At 45.7% G+C, this 14,446-nt stretch overlaps 1 protein-coding gene across 4 annotated transcripts in view; it reads right to left on the bottom strand.

Annotated features, from left to right (window-relative positions):
• The window catches only part of EDC4 (enhancer of mRNA decapping 4), a 1,195,251-nt gene that overhangs the window by 829,018 nt on the left and 351,787 nt on the right, over positions 1-14,446 (bottom strand). The gene's annotated exons all lie outside the window — the stretch shown is intronic.

Genomic DNA, 14,446 nt, shown 5'->3' with positions numbered 1-14,446 from the left:
TTCGCAAAGGCGCTCTCGCTAAGGCGAGCGCCTTTGCCGCTCACCTTCGCCGCGTGCCGAACGGACGCGCGCCGTTGGCTCCCTTCCTGTTAAGGGGGAGTCGGGGCGATGACGCTGATGACACGGATGGGGTGGGCGGAGCTTCCTCTCGCCGCTACCCGCTCCTCTCCGCCGCCAGCTCCCACAGTCTCTTCCCAGCTTCTCCCCGCCGGCTGCTCTCTCTGCCTCTGCTGCTCCGCTGCTGCTCTTCACCACGCAGCTGCAAGGGCCTTTGCGCTCTGGCTCCCTTCCTGTTAAGGGGGAGTCGGGGCGATGACGCTGATGACTAGGAGGGGTGGGCGGAGCTTCCTCTTGCCGCTACCCGCTCTTCTCTGCCTCCGCCGCTAGCTCCCACAGGTTCTTCCCGGCTTCTCCCTGCCGGCTGCTCTCTCCTGCCTCTGCTGCTCCGCTGCTCCTCTTCACCAAGCTCACTCACTTGACGTGCAGAACAGATGGAAATTAAAAAGACCACTTACCAAGCGAGGAATTTAAGATGAGTCAAGGACTTCCGGTAGAAGCATGGAGCTCTAAGCAGAAAGAACTTGCAGCTCCGCTACACCCGACAAATAACTGCACATTCTCCTTTGCTCCCTCACTTTATAAGTGCATTGTGAGTGTACCTAATCTGCGGATTATCTAGCGGTTGAACTGCGGGGCTTATGTCCACTAAAATACTGACGAAGAGGGGAAAACTGGGCCTTCTGAGTCCAAGATGGCGGAGCAAGCAGGCTTACCTTCTCCCAGCTCTGTCTAGGTGGCAGAAGTGATGTCAGAGATTCAGGCAGCTTTGGAGATTACTATTGGAGATAAGCTGCAACATATATTGAGACTAGTGACATGTCTCCCGGGGGCTAGAACGAAGGACGTCATCGACAGAATCGAGAGGATCCTGGAAGGGGCTGAGACGGAGGAGACAGCTGTAGTAATCCATGTAGGAACCAACGACGTCAGCAGGAGAAACTACAACAGGACTGCACTAACTGATCAGTTCAGGATCCTGGGGAGGAAACTGAAACTGAGGGCAAGGAAGATAGCCTTCTCAGAAATTCTGCCAGTACTGAGAGCGGACGCAAGGAGGCAGAGCGAACTACAAGCAATAAACGGTTGGCTCAGGAGATGGTGCGAAGAGGAGGGTTTCCTTTTTGTTCGGAACTGGACAACTCTCTTGGGAAAGAATAAGCTCTACAGGAGAGACGGACTGCATCTGAGCACGACAGGGACGAGGATGCTGGCACGCAACGTCCAGAGCGTCATAGATTTGGCTTTAAACTGAGGAAGAGGGGAAAGCAGACAGTCGATCTGCCGCATCGGACAAAAGTACTAAATAAAGATACTGAGCAAGGACATTGTAAAAAAAGGCTCGGGACTGAGTGGGAATTTTTGGAAAAAGGACCTAAGGATGCAATACAGGGGTCCAGGGCCAAGGACACTGAGCAAGGAGATTGTAAAAAAGGGATCGGGACTGAGTGGGAATTTTTGGGAAAAGGACCTAAGGACGCAATGCAGAGGACTGAGTGGGAATTTTTGGGAAAAAGACCTAAGGACGCAATGCAGAGCACCAGGGCCAAGGATATTGAACAAGGATACTGTAAAAGAGGGCTCAGGACTGAGTGGGAATTTTTTGAAGATGGACCAAAGGACAAATTGCAGGGGCCTAGGGCACAAATTAAATTGGCAAGCAAGACTAACAGAGAACAATGGAATCCAGAGGGACAACCAAAAATGGGGAAACAGGCTGAGGACAAAACAGACACCCCACAGGAGGAGGATGACCGAGACGAGGCTTGGGGACTGGCAACTCACGAGGGGGTCGCCAGGAGTGCCAAACCACAAGGAAAACCAGCAAGAAAGGCGAACAATCAGGACTTACATTGCCTATACACTAATGCTAGGAGCCTAAGGGCTAAAATGGGAGAGCTGGAAGTCTTAGCCAGCAAAAAGGGCCTAGACATAATTGGAGTCACAGAAACATGGTGGACCGATGACAATAAATGGGATGTGGCTATACCAGGGTTCAAACTCTACAGGAGAGATAGGTCACACAAAAAGGGTGGAGGAATAGCGCTATATATAAAGGATTCCATACCTTCAACCAGGATGGAAACAGCAGTAAGGGCGGATGACTTGGAATCACTATGGGTTAAGCTATCTGGAGGAACTGGAGCAGACATAAAATTGGGTCTGTACTATCGCCCACCTGGACAAATGGAAGAAATCGACCAGGATCTGGAGGCTGAACTGAGGCAGGTATGCAAAAGCGGAAGTGTGGTGGTGAAGGGGACTTCAACTACCCAGGAATACACTGAAGTATCAGGCACTCAAACTGCATGAGGGAGATCAAATTCCTGGAGGTCACGAGGGACTGTTTTATGGAACATCTGGTCACAGAACCAACACGGGGAGATGCAACTCTTGACCTAATCTTCAACAGACTAGGGGGACCCGCTAAGGAGGTGGCGGTACTAGCCCCACTAGGAAACAGCGATCACAACACGATCCAGTACAGGCTAGAAATTGGATCATCAAAGGTGAAAAGAACTACAACGACAGCACTCAACTTCAAAAAAGGGAATTATGATGCCATGAGGAAAATGGTGGGAAAGAAACTCAACAACACTGCAAGGAAGATGGAGTCCGTAGAAAAAGCCTGGAACCTACTCAAGGTCACGGTGCATGAAGCACAAAACCTGTGCGTCCCCAAGTTCAGGAAAGGGTGCAAAAAAATAGAACAAAAAACCCAGTGTGGATAACAAATGCAGTGAAAAAGGCCATAAATGACAAGAAGGCATCTTTCAAAAAATGGAAAAAGGACCAATCAGAGGACAACCAAAAGGAACATCAAAAACACCAAAAGGAGCGTCACCGAGTGGTTAAGAAAGCAAAAAGAGAATATGAAGAGAGACTGGCGGGGGAAGCAACAAACTTCAAATCATTCTTCAGGTACGTCAAGAGGAAGCAACCAGCTAGGTAGGAAGTGTGACCCTTAGATGATGGAGACAGAAAGGGAGTGGTAAAAGAGGAAAAGGAGATAGCTGGCAGGTTAAACGAGTTCTTCACGTCAGTCTTCATGAGGGAGGACACAACCAACATTCCGGAACCCGAGGAGATCGTAAAGAGAGACCAGGATGAAAATCTGGTCAAACTAGAGGTGAGCAAGAAGGATGTCCTCAGGCAGATAGACAGGCTAAGGAGCGACAAATCACCAGGGCCGGACGGCATTCACCCAAGGGTACTCAAGGAACTAAGAAATGAAATAGCTGAGACACTTCGACAAATATGCAACCTATCCTTAAAAACTGGAGAGATTCCGGAAGACTGGAAAATAGCAAATGTCACGCCCATCTTCAAGAAAGGCTCAAGGAGAGACCCAGGAAACTACAGGTCGGTGAGCTTGACCTCGGTCCCGGGAAAGATGATGGAAGCGCTGATTAAAGACAGCATCTAGGAACACATCGAAAACAATGGGCTACTAAAGTCGAGCCAGCATGGCTTCTGCAAGGGCAGGTCATGCCTCACGAACTTATTATACTTCTTTGAGGGGGTAAACAGCCAGGTGGATAAAGGGGAATCCATAGACATCATTTACCTTGACTTCCAAAAAGCCTTCGACAAGGTACCACACGAAAGACTGCTAAGGAAGCTATGGAACCACGGGGTGCAAGGGGAGGTCCACCGATGGATCAAAAACTGGCTGGCGGACAGGAAACAGAGGGTTGGAGTAAAGGGCCATTACTCAGGCTGGCAATGGGTCACGAGCGGAGTTCCACAGGGGTCGGTGCTGGGACCTCTCCTATTCAATATATTTATTAACGACCTGGAGGCAGGAACAAAATGTGGAGGTTATTAAATTTGCGGACGACACCAAACTATACAGCAGGGTTAATAACATGGAGGACTGCGAAGATCTCCAAAAAGATCTGACAATGCTGGAAGAGTGGGCCAAAAAGTGGCAAATGAGCTTCAACATAGGGAAATGCAAGGACATGCATGTAGGGAAAAAAAACCCGATGTTCACTTACAAAATGGGAGGATCACCGCTAGGGGTGAGCAACCTTGAAAGAGACCTGGGAGTGATGGTAGACACAACCTTGAAGGCGTCGGCACAGTGTGCGACAGCCTCAAAGAAAGCAAACAAAATGTTGGGTATCATTAAGAAAGGTATCACGACCAGAACGAAGGAAGTCATCCTGCCACTGTATCGTGCAATGGTGCGCCCGCACCTGGAGTACTGTGTCCAGTACTGGTCGCCGTACCTCAAGAAGGACATGGCGGTACTTGAGAGAGTCCAGAGAAGAGCAACTAAGCTAATAAAGGGTATGGAGGATCTCTCATATACTGACAGACTGAAAAGGCGGAGACTTAGAGGAGACATGATAGAAACCTTCAAGATCATGAAAGGAATAGAAAAAGTAGACAGGGACAGATTTTTCAAATTATGGGGAACTACAAGTACAAGGGGGCACTCAGAGAAATTGAAAGGGGAAAGGTTTAGAACAAACGCCAGGAAGTTCTTTTTCACCCAGAGGGTGGTGGATACATGGAACGCGCTACCAGAGGATGTGATAAGCAGGAGCACGCTACAGGGCTTCAAAGAAGGTTTGGATAGGTACCTGGAGGACAAAGGGATTGAGGGGTACAGATAGTAGAGGTAGGTTATAAGGATAGGATTAGAGGATTAGAGGTAAGTTACAAAACTAGTCTGGGACCACTGTTCAGGCAATAGGTCTGATGGGCTGCCGCGGGAGTGGACCTCTGGTCTGTCTCAGCAGAGGCACCTTCTTATGTTCTTATGTTATGAAGGAAAAAAAAAATTTTTAACTTCTGTTCTTAATCTTTCCATTTCTATTTTTGAATGTGATTTATGCATTGTAAACCACTTGGATCCTTTTAGGCCGTTATGCGGTATATAAAGTTTTAAATAAACAATCATAAGCTGGTCAATTTAGATCAGCATTTTGCCTCTTTAACCTCAGAGGTGTGCGAAGCTCAACAATGCATCAGTAACATGGAGGATGCCGTAAAGAGGATTACCCAGGAGCAGGTGTGTCACACCTCTGCGCTCGCTGAACTTAAGGTAAAGATCGAGGACCTGGAAAATAGATCCCTCCGCAATAATCTGTGTTTTGTTGGACTATCAGAGGCAGTGGATGATAAATCACTGGACATCTTTTTGGAGCGCTGCCTTACTAAATCATTGCATCTTTCTACAGCAGCAGGACCTCTGCACATAGAACGTGCGCACAGATTGGGCCCACAGAGGGAACGTCAGGGCAAGCTGCAAGTGGTGATCTGCTTCCTGCTTAACTATAACCATAAAGTAGAAATTCTGCAGGCGCTGAAACAGGGTGGTAAACTCACACATGAGAACAGGCTGATCCTCTGTTTTCAAGACTATTCTGTGGAAGTGTCTCAGGCCCGACAGCGATTCTCCCCCGTGTTCCCACTTAGTGCAACAGCAGATTTCATTTGTGTTGCTTTATCCAGCGCACCTCAAGGAAATCCATTAGGGGAGACCACATCATTTTGATTCTTTGGATCAGGCTCAGAGGTTTGTGGATGACAATATGCCAAAGAGAGAGGCTTGACTGTTCTTAGAGTCGGTTTGCCCACGTTGGGACTGATTTGCTGATCGAAGACCTTCTGGGACTGGTTTTCCTGTCTCTTAGGGAGCTTTCCACTTTTTCTCTCCCTCAGGAAGTTTATTTTCCTTCCCTTTCTTTTACATGTTCTATAAGGGGGGAGGTTGGGCTGTGCTCGCCCCATCTAAATTTTATTTAAGTTGGTTTGCAAACATGATGTGATTGTTGCAGGGCACATAAACTAGGAGGGCAGATTAAGAGTGGGTATGAATAACAGCATGTATTATTTTGACGGCTCTCCGGTTTGAGTGTTCTTTCCTTGGAATGCTAGTGGGGGGGAGTGACTGTTTGGTTTGATGGCAGGTTGTGTGAGGAGGCTTGGGTCTTTTGTTATCTCTGTGGAGGGTGTATACGTTTTCTGGAAGTGGCGCCATTTCAGGTGCAGGGTTTCTCAGGGGGGATGGAAAGAGTGGGAGGTAGGAGGGGTGTTGGGGTTTCTTTGGAGGGTAGCTGGTGTGGGAGGAGGGGTGGGGGCTTGGGGGGGTCTCTCAAGGGGTACAGGGATAGGCAACCCAGGAGGTAGGAATGGGCTGGGGGGGGGCCTGGGACACCCTCTGGCCGTAATTGTGGTGGTGGTGGTTTTTTTTTTTCCTGTTCCACCTTAGTAGATTCTGGATTTTAACTTGACTTCCTGGAATGTGGGAGGTATACACTCGCCAATAAAACGCCCTAAGATCCTACAGTTGTTGAACCGTACTCAGACCATCATAGGCTTTTTGCAGGAAACCAGATTGACATCAGCGGAACATGCCAAATTACGTACATGGTGGGTGGGCTCCCATTTTGAGGCCCCTGCTATTCATAAAAAAGAGGAAATGGTGATCTTGATCCAGAAAGGGATGCAGATGGAAACCCACCAGGTGGTGAGGGACCCCAATGGACATTATGCTATAGCTTCTGTCTCTAATAATGGCAAGCTGTTGCCCTTTGTAATGTGTATGCGCCCATCAATCCTGGTACCCGATTTTTTCAGCAAGTCCACAATCAACTCTTGGCTTTTGGGGAGGTACCCATGATAGTGGGGGGGGGATTTCAATGAGGTCTTTGATCCTCAGTTGTACCGTTCCTCGGGGGTAGATAGAGAGGCATCTAAAAGTATTAGGGGCCCTGCTCTTCTCTCTTCTATAACTTAAACCTGGTAGATGTAAGACAGGTGTTGCATCCATTGAAACGGGACTATTCCCACCTAGCCTGGGCCCATGCCACTCTTTCCCACATTGACCTCATCTTGATCTCTCATTTTCTCCTCCTGGAGGTTAGAAGGGTGCAAATGGGACCTATTGAGATTTCGGACCATGCTTGGGTCCAGCAATCTTGGTGTTGGGGGATTCCGGGGAAGATGGTTGGAGATTCCTGTGCTTTATATAGGGACGCAAGCTTTCAGGAATATCTGCTCCACAAATACAAACACTACCAACAATATAATCAGGAACATTGCGACAATCCTATCCTCTTTTGGGAGGCGGCAAAGGCAGTATTGAGGGAAGATATCTTGGCTTATGTGGCTCACCAAAAGTGTGCAAGGTTCCATTCAGTCTTGCAGTTGGAACATAGGATGACTAGTTTGTGACGACAGTTTGGAGCTTCAGGGGCGCTGCACCTTAAGAGGAAATTGCTGGCGGCTCAACAGGAGTTAAATGAACTTTTACATCAAGGGACACTTAAAACCTTGGCTTATAAATTTCAATTATACCGGTTTGCCAATAAAAGCAGTCGCCTCCTGGCCATTCCCAGGATGGAGCGGATGAGTATTACCACTTTACGGGATCCTTGGGGGGGGGGGGTCTTACATCATAAGCCAAAGGATATTTGTGAGATTATGGGTCAATTTCTGGGGGCCCTGTATGCTGCTCCAGATTCCGATGGCCTGGATGGTGCTATTTGGACAGTTTGGACTTGCCAAGTTGAATGACCAAGAATGTAATTCCTTAGAGCTGCCTATCATTGCTGATGAGGTTGAATGGGGTATTCGGAGTAGTCCGTTGGGGAAGGCACCTGGCCCCGATGGACTGCATGCAGAATTTTACAACTTGCTGGTGGAGAAGATTGCCCCATTGCTTGCGGCGATCTTTAACCTGGGGGTGGCGAAGGGCTTTCTGCCGCAACATCTTAATATGGCTCAGATTATAGTGCTACCGAAACCAGGTAAAGATTAGACATTACCAGAGTACTACTGGCCGATATCTTTGCTTAATTTTGAGGGTAAACTTCTGGCAAAAGTTCTGGCTAACTGGATGGCGAGGGTCCTGCCATCCTTGATATTGGAGCATCAGGTGGGCTTTGTGAGGGCTCGCCTGGTATCTAAAAACATTTGCAAGATATTGCTGACTTTGGAAAAGATCCTCCTTGCTCATTAGTTTTGATGCCGAAAAGTCTTTTGATTGGGTATGGTGGAGATACTTGTTGCGGTGCTTCAGGCTTATGGGGTGGGGCCACTCTTCTACAGTACAATCCAGACACTATATAGTGACCCGGCCGCTCCAATATGGGTCAATTGGACGCTCTCAGTGCCATTTAACATCTGTTGTTATTTGTCCTCTCATTAGATCCCTTGATTAGGGAAATTCAGGACAATGCGGAGATTAGTGGGTTACATCTGGGGGGCCAGTCATTTCAAGATAGCAGCATTTGCGGATGATTTATTGGTTTTTTCTTTCCAACCCGCATCATTCACTGCCAACACTATTGGAAAGACTGCAGGAGTATGGTGACTTCTCGGGTTTTGCTCTGAACTTTGGGAAGTCTGAGGCTTTGGCCTCTTCGTCTTCACTGCAGGGAACTTGGGATGTGGGATTTCCTTTGAAATGGACCGAGGGTTTGTTCCGGTATTTAGGAATTCAGTTAACTATGGATGTGACGAGACTGTATCGTATCAATATTAATAAGTTGTTGGCTGAGACGCATTCCAAATTGGAGCGATGGAAGGGATTAATAGGAACCAGGCGCCATGACATCTTCTCAGTTATGGCTCCTCTTATCTGGAATACCCTCCCCCTTTATATCAGAAACATCAAAGACCTCAATTTATTTAAAACTAATTTAAAAACTTATCTCTTTAAATCCTCATTTAACCTTTAGTACCACAATTTGGAGTACTTGTAAACAATTAATACTTTCTTTCACATCTTCCCCAACCTACTCGTTTGTTCCTTCCCACTTCATCCCCCTTTCTTCCCTTAAGGAAACCACAATTTGTAACTTTTTTTCCCCTAACGTTCTTTCCTTATGTCTCATAGTCCGTCTGTAATGTCAGTTTGTTGTAGCACCTTGAAAATTGTTAATGTAAAATAACTTGTTTTATTCTATACTATAATGTTTTTATTATGTAATTCGCTTAGATTTAATAGGCGAACCATCAAATTTTAATAAACTTGAAACTTGATGGGACGTATCCATCTTTTCCATATGATCTTGTTTCCCAAGTGGCTATATGTCCTCCAGATGCTATCCTTATTGAAGAAAAATATGGGAACCATTCACTCCTTGCTGTCTGGGTTCTTAGGAGGGGGGGTAGGGGCGGAGGCCTAGGCTTCAGTGGGCTAGGCTGGTGGAACATTGAGCCCAGGGGGTTTGGGGATACCGGTTCTCGTGCTTTAGAATCAGGCCTGTATTCTATACAATATCCATGACTGGGTGATGGACACGGATCTTTATACAGATGTGACCTTTGAGAAAGACTATTTTTACCCTTACCATTTGCTGTACCTTTTGCATGCCCGACTTAAAGATGTCTCTCAGCCCGCCTGGGGGAGTGTGTTATTCCAACTCCTTTGGGCGGTATGGAATTAGGTTCTATCCTCTTGGGGCAGAACCCGCCTCTTAGTGTGCTTATGCCATTGGTGGGTAATGCTACCTTTCCACCAGGGCTCACGCCTTCTATATTTAGCCGGCATTTTTCAATTATGTCATATTTTGCAAGAGGAGGGTACCTTACTCTCCTATGAGGATTTATTTGCTACAGGGATTCCAGCTTTGGGGGTACACTCTGCTTATCAACAAATTAGGCACTATGTGGGATCCCTCCCAGTGGATTCTCTCTCCTGTGAATTTGGGGTCCAATTTGAGGAATTTTTATAGACATAGGTGGAGACTAGAATTTCAGTTTCCTATTTTCATAAAGGCTTACTTCAAGTACAACCACCAGGTAACTTCTCTAAGATAATACAGTACTGGCAGAGGGATCTTAATTGGAAATTAACATTATTGGTGCTGCTGAGGGCACTTAAAGGTTTACTGGGGGTGGTGGGAAGTACAGAAGTACAGAACTGCTCAACTGCCTTGATTCTATTGGCATTTCTGGACAAGTACTAACCTGGTTCACAGGTTTCCTAAAAAACCACACCTACCAGGTCCACTGCGACGGAACCTTCTCCCAACCTTGGTGCAATCTCAGCGGAGTTCCACAAGGCTCCCCTCTCTCTCCCCTCATCCATTCTCACTAAGGTAGAGCAATGGACCACACAATTCAGACTAAAATTGAATCCTGAAAAAACCAAGCTCTTCCTGGCAAGCCCTAACCACAAGCTAACAAATACCTTCTTGAAATTAAACAGGCTTGTTTAACCAATAAACCCTACCATCAAAGTCCTTGGAGTCATCCTGGACCGAGGCTTGACCTTTGAAGACCATACCAATGCTCAGGTCAAAAAATGCTTTAGCACCATCTGGAAACTCCGAACCATCAAACACTATTTTGATTTCCTCTCCTTTCGCCTGCTAGTTCAGTCTCTAATCCTAAGCACCCTAGATTACTGCAATATCATCTACCTGGGATCCTTTAAGAAGATCACTAAGCGCCTGAGACTCATCCAGAATACTGCCGTCCATCTCATCTATGGCCTAAAAAAGTCAGATCATATAAGCCCATTCTACAGAAAACTTCATTGGTTGCTGATCGAAGCAAGGGTCATCTTCAAATTTGCCTGCCTCTGCTTCAAAACCCTAACAGGCTTATCCCCAATCTACATATCACACCACTTTGTATTCCCAAGCTCCACTCGTATGCGCAATGCCTATCTGTTTGTCTTCCCCTCCCTAAAGGGTTGCATCTACAAGAGATTCCTTGACAGAACACTGTCATTCCAAGCAGGCAAATTGAATAAATGCCTAACCACCCTCATCTTAAATACTCCCTCCTACCGATCCTTTAGGACCATGCATCTCTTTGATAAATTTCTCTGACTCCTTCCGACCTCAGAACTACTGATTGCATCCCTGACACCAATGTAATTTGAATCTATTCCTTGTAACATTCTCTGTAACATCTCTGAAATACTTGTTGCACTATTGACACCAATGTAACTCGAAATTACTCTCTGTAACATCACTGGCTATGCAGTCTCTTTCTCTTTAAACTGCTCTGAACTGCTTGTGGTACTTACGGTATACAAAAATAAAGTTATTATTATTATTACCTCACTATGTTGAAGGCTTATGTCCCCCAGAACCAGGCTTATCATATGGGGTGTATACACACACAGCTCTGTATAAAATGTCATGTAGCGGTGAACTCCTATATGCATGGTCTGTGGGCGTGTTCAACAATCAAGGGTTTCTGGTGGGTGGTGGCTCTCTTTTTGGGTACAACTCTGAATGCCACAGTCTCTCTCTCGGCACCTGGCATGCTATTCTGTCATTTTACATTGTTAAATATTCATCCTGCTTGGGAACGAATGTTTCTGAGCAAGTGTTATGTCGTAGGGAAAAAATGTATCATGAACCATTGGCTTTCTGAGCATCCTCCTTCTGTTTAGTATTGGAGGAATAAACTGCATACCCTGATGTGGTAGGAGGTGAAGGCAGTAGCAGGTTCCCAGAAGCGACGTAAAGCCTTTCTTCAAATGTGGACTCCTTATGTGAATGTCCTGAATCCAAGAGGCCGCAGTCAGATTTTGAATAATGATGATCTATGTTTCTGGAATGTTTACTTGGGTTGTCTGCTGTATCTCTGTGGGATGGGAGGGTGGAAGCGGGGAGTGGGGCTGATGGACAGAGTAGTCCTGTATGGGGTGGGGGGGTTTGGGAACAGGATGGGTCGGGCCTCTTGTTATTGAATTTATTGTCTTGGTTGTAATTTTTCTTGCTTGCGATAAAAAAGATTTTCAAATAAAATAAGATGAGCCGACATTGGTTCAAATGGAGGTTTCATTAGTCTGGAGAGAACAACATTAAAATCACAAGCCACCAGAGGCAGTTTGATGTTGAAAAGACCTTTGATAAATATAGAAACAAGAGGATGTGAAGCCAGAGATTTTTTCTTCTTCTGAATATGGAACACATTGATAGCACGAAGATGAACTTTGACTGAAGTGGTTTTAAGACCTCTGAGGAAGCTGTCTAGAAACAGGTTGTTTAGCAATATAGTACTTCTGATATGAATAAGAAGGCTTGGTCGACTGCCTTGAAGTAGAAGGTTTAGTCTTTGGTTTAACCAAAGAATCCCAACTGGTTTCATATAACGTTAACATTTGTGTAGCTGCTTCAAACAGCTTATCTCCTAAGCATGGAATGTTGGATAATCAATCTTGAAGATTAATGTCCATATTATAGACTCTTAGCCAGACGTCTCATAGCAAATGAAATAGCCAATGTTCTGAAAGACATTTCAAATGCATCATAGGCTGACCTTGCTATATATTGTCTAGTTTGTTTCAGAGTAGATATAATCTGCTGATATTGTGCAAGGTGTTGCAAAGAAATACATTGGTCAAAATTAGGTAGCTGATTGACCAAATGTTTCAAATAACAGGAAAAATAAAAATTGTAATTGAGTATCTTGTTAGCCATCATGCTGAAGTTGTGGCCTATCAAACCCAGGAGAAGAAACTATTCTGTATAAAGAATCAAGCTTCTTTGGAGCCACTGCAACAGATAAGGGTTTTTCCCAATTCTTAACCAGAGTCTCTTTGAGAATACCATGAAGTGGTAGCTTGAGGAGCTCTTTAGAGGTTCATCATAATCCAAAGCCTCTATGTACTCTGCACTATAGGCAGTAATGGCTTCTAGCTTAACAGGCAAAGCTCTGCCCAACTGCCTGATGTATTTGGTTAAAGAAAGTCTCTCTGAAGGAGATTTCCTCCGAGAAGGTGAGTGCTGTGGAGACTGTCTGACCCTGACTCATGTAGTCTCTCTCCACAACACAGTAAGTGAACAGTCTGAGAAAGTACGAAAATCTGAATCATAAATAAGACTTGGAGATGGAGAACGACGGGGACTGTGAGAAGTCTTCCGATGTCATCGGTACTGATCCCTCGAAGACAATGGGAATGTGGAAGCGGTGGTGCTTTGATGCTTGGGATCAACGAGAGTACCTTGAAGACGAACATCAATGCCTCAAAGATGATGTTTGATGCTGCGACGATGAACATCGATGAGATGATCTGGAACAATGATGACTGGATGGCGAATGGCGTCGAGAAGAGGAATGATTATGATCGATGCTCCACCGAACATCTGGCATTGGTATCTTCAGGCCTCGTAACGCTATGCTCAAGCTGGGCCAGTACCGAGGGAGTAGGCTGTGTCATCAGCAGCAGCTGAACTACACTACCCAACTCCCTCTGGAAAAACTTATTGCGTCTTTCCCGAAATGATAACACTAGTACCAAAGGTTGAACAGTCAGTACCAATAGTGTAGCAGGTTGCCTCGGGGTGCGTAATCTCGACGAGGAAGAATACCTTGGAAATGAGACAACCTGCAAAGCTGGAGAGTGGTGGTGTCGTTATTTGGTCTGCATCGACTGACTTAATGCTGTAGAGACCTGTGATGCTGTTGGGAAGTGAAAGGCTTCTTATCCAGCTTCCCTGATGCTGGTATGTCCTGCGATGCCGATGCCTTCGACGACTGCGAAGACTTAGCACATTTCATGAACGCGCTGTAAAAACTGCTCTAGAGAAAAGAAAACGAAGTGACCCAAAAAAGAAAGTTGGTAACTCAACGCGACACTGTGAGTCCCCTGCCGCGAAGACGAGGGAATACCTCAACAGAAAGTTGGGTTTTGGTTTTTTTTTTTAAACCCATTTAACTGAAATTAAAAGAAATGAAGAAAAAAAATTATAAAAACAAAATATTTAGAGAAAAAAAAAAGGCAAGTAAAAAACTGAACAGAGTTCAGGAACAAACAAACTTTGCTCCGCGGAAAACGAAGAACTGGGGGGCCTTGAACCTCAGTGGGCAGGAAGGCACTCATGCATGCGCAGTGCGGGCAGTCACAAAGTTTTTTCAAACTTAAAATGACAGTTCATGTGTCAGACTGTCCGTACCAGGCTCTGTGGATGACGTCACCCATATGTGAGACTATGCTGTCTGCTTGTCCTAGAATAAGAAAATGTTCTTCAATAAGTTTTAAATATCATGATCAAGCATTCAGAACAAATAGGAGGGGGAGATCCATAATCTAGGGGCTAATTAAAATTAGGCCAACTGCTGAGCAATTTCATAATTTGGTTTTCTTAAAAGCTAGAAATATTAGCTAATAAGAGTCAATATATCTGAGAGGTTTAGTAGCCCTCATTTAGGGCTCCTTTTACAAAGGCACATTAGGGCCTTAACACACGGAATAGTGCGCGCTAAAATGCCGCACGAGCTAGCTGCTATGCCTCCTCTTGAGCAGGCGGTAGTTTTTCAGCTAGCGCGCGCTAATCCAGTGTGTGCGTTAAAAACACTAGCGCACCTTCGTAAAAGGAGCTCTTAGTTTCTCACACCTTAAGAGTGAGGCTCAGGACCTACAAAAGAAGCAGTGCCTGTGGTATCAGCTTCTAAGAACAGC

Source organism: Geotrypetes seraphini, chromosome 4, assembly GCF_902459505.1.
Source record: "Geotrypetes seraphini chromosome 4, aGeoSer1.1, whole genome shotgun sequence".
In the NCBI taxonomy this organism is placed as follows: domain Eukaryota; kingdom Metazoa; phylum Chordata; class Amphibia; order Gymnophiona; family Dermophiidae; genus Geotrypetes; species Geotrypetes seraphini.
This window is presented reverse-complemented; position numbering and strand designations above follow the sequence as displayed.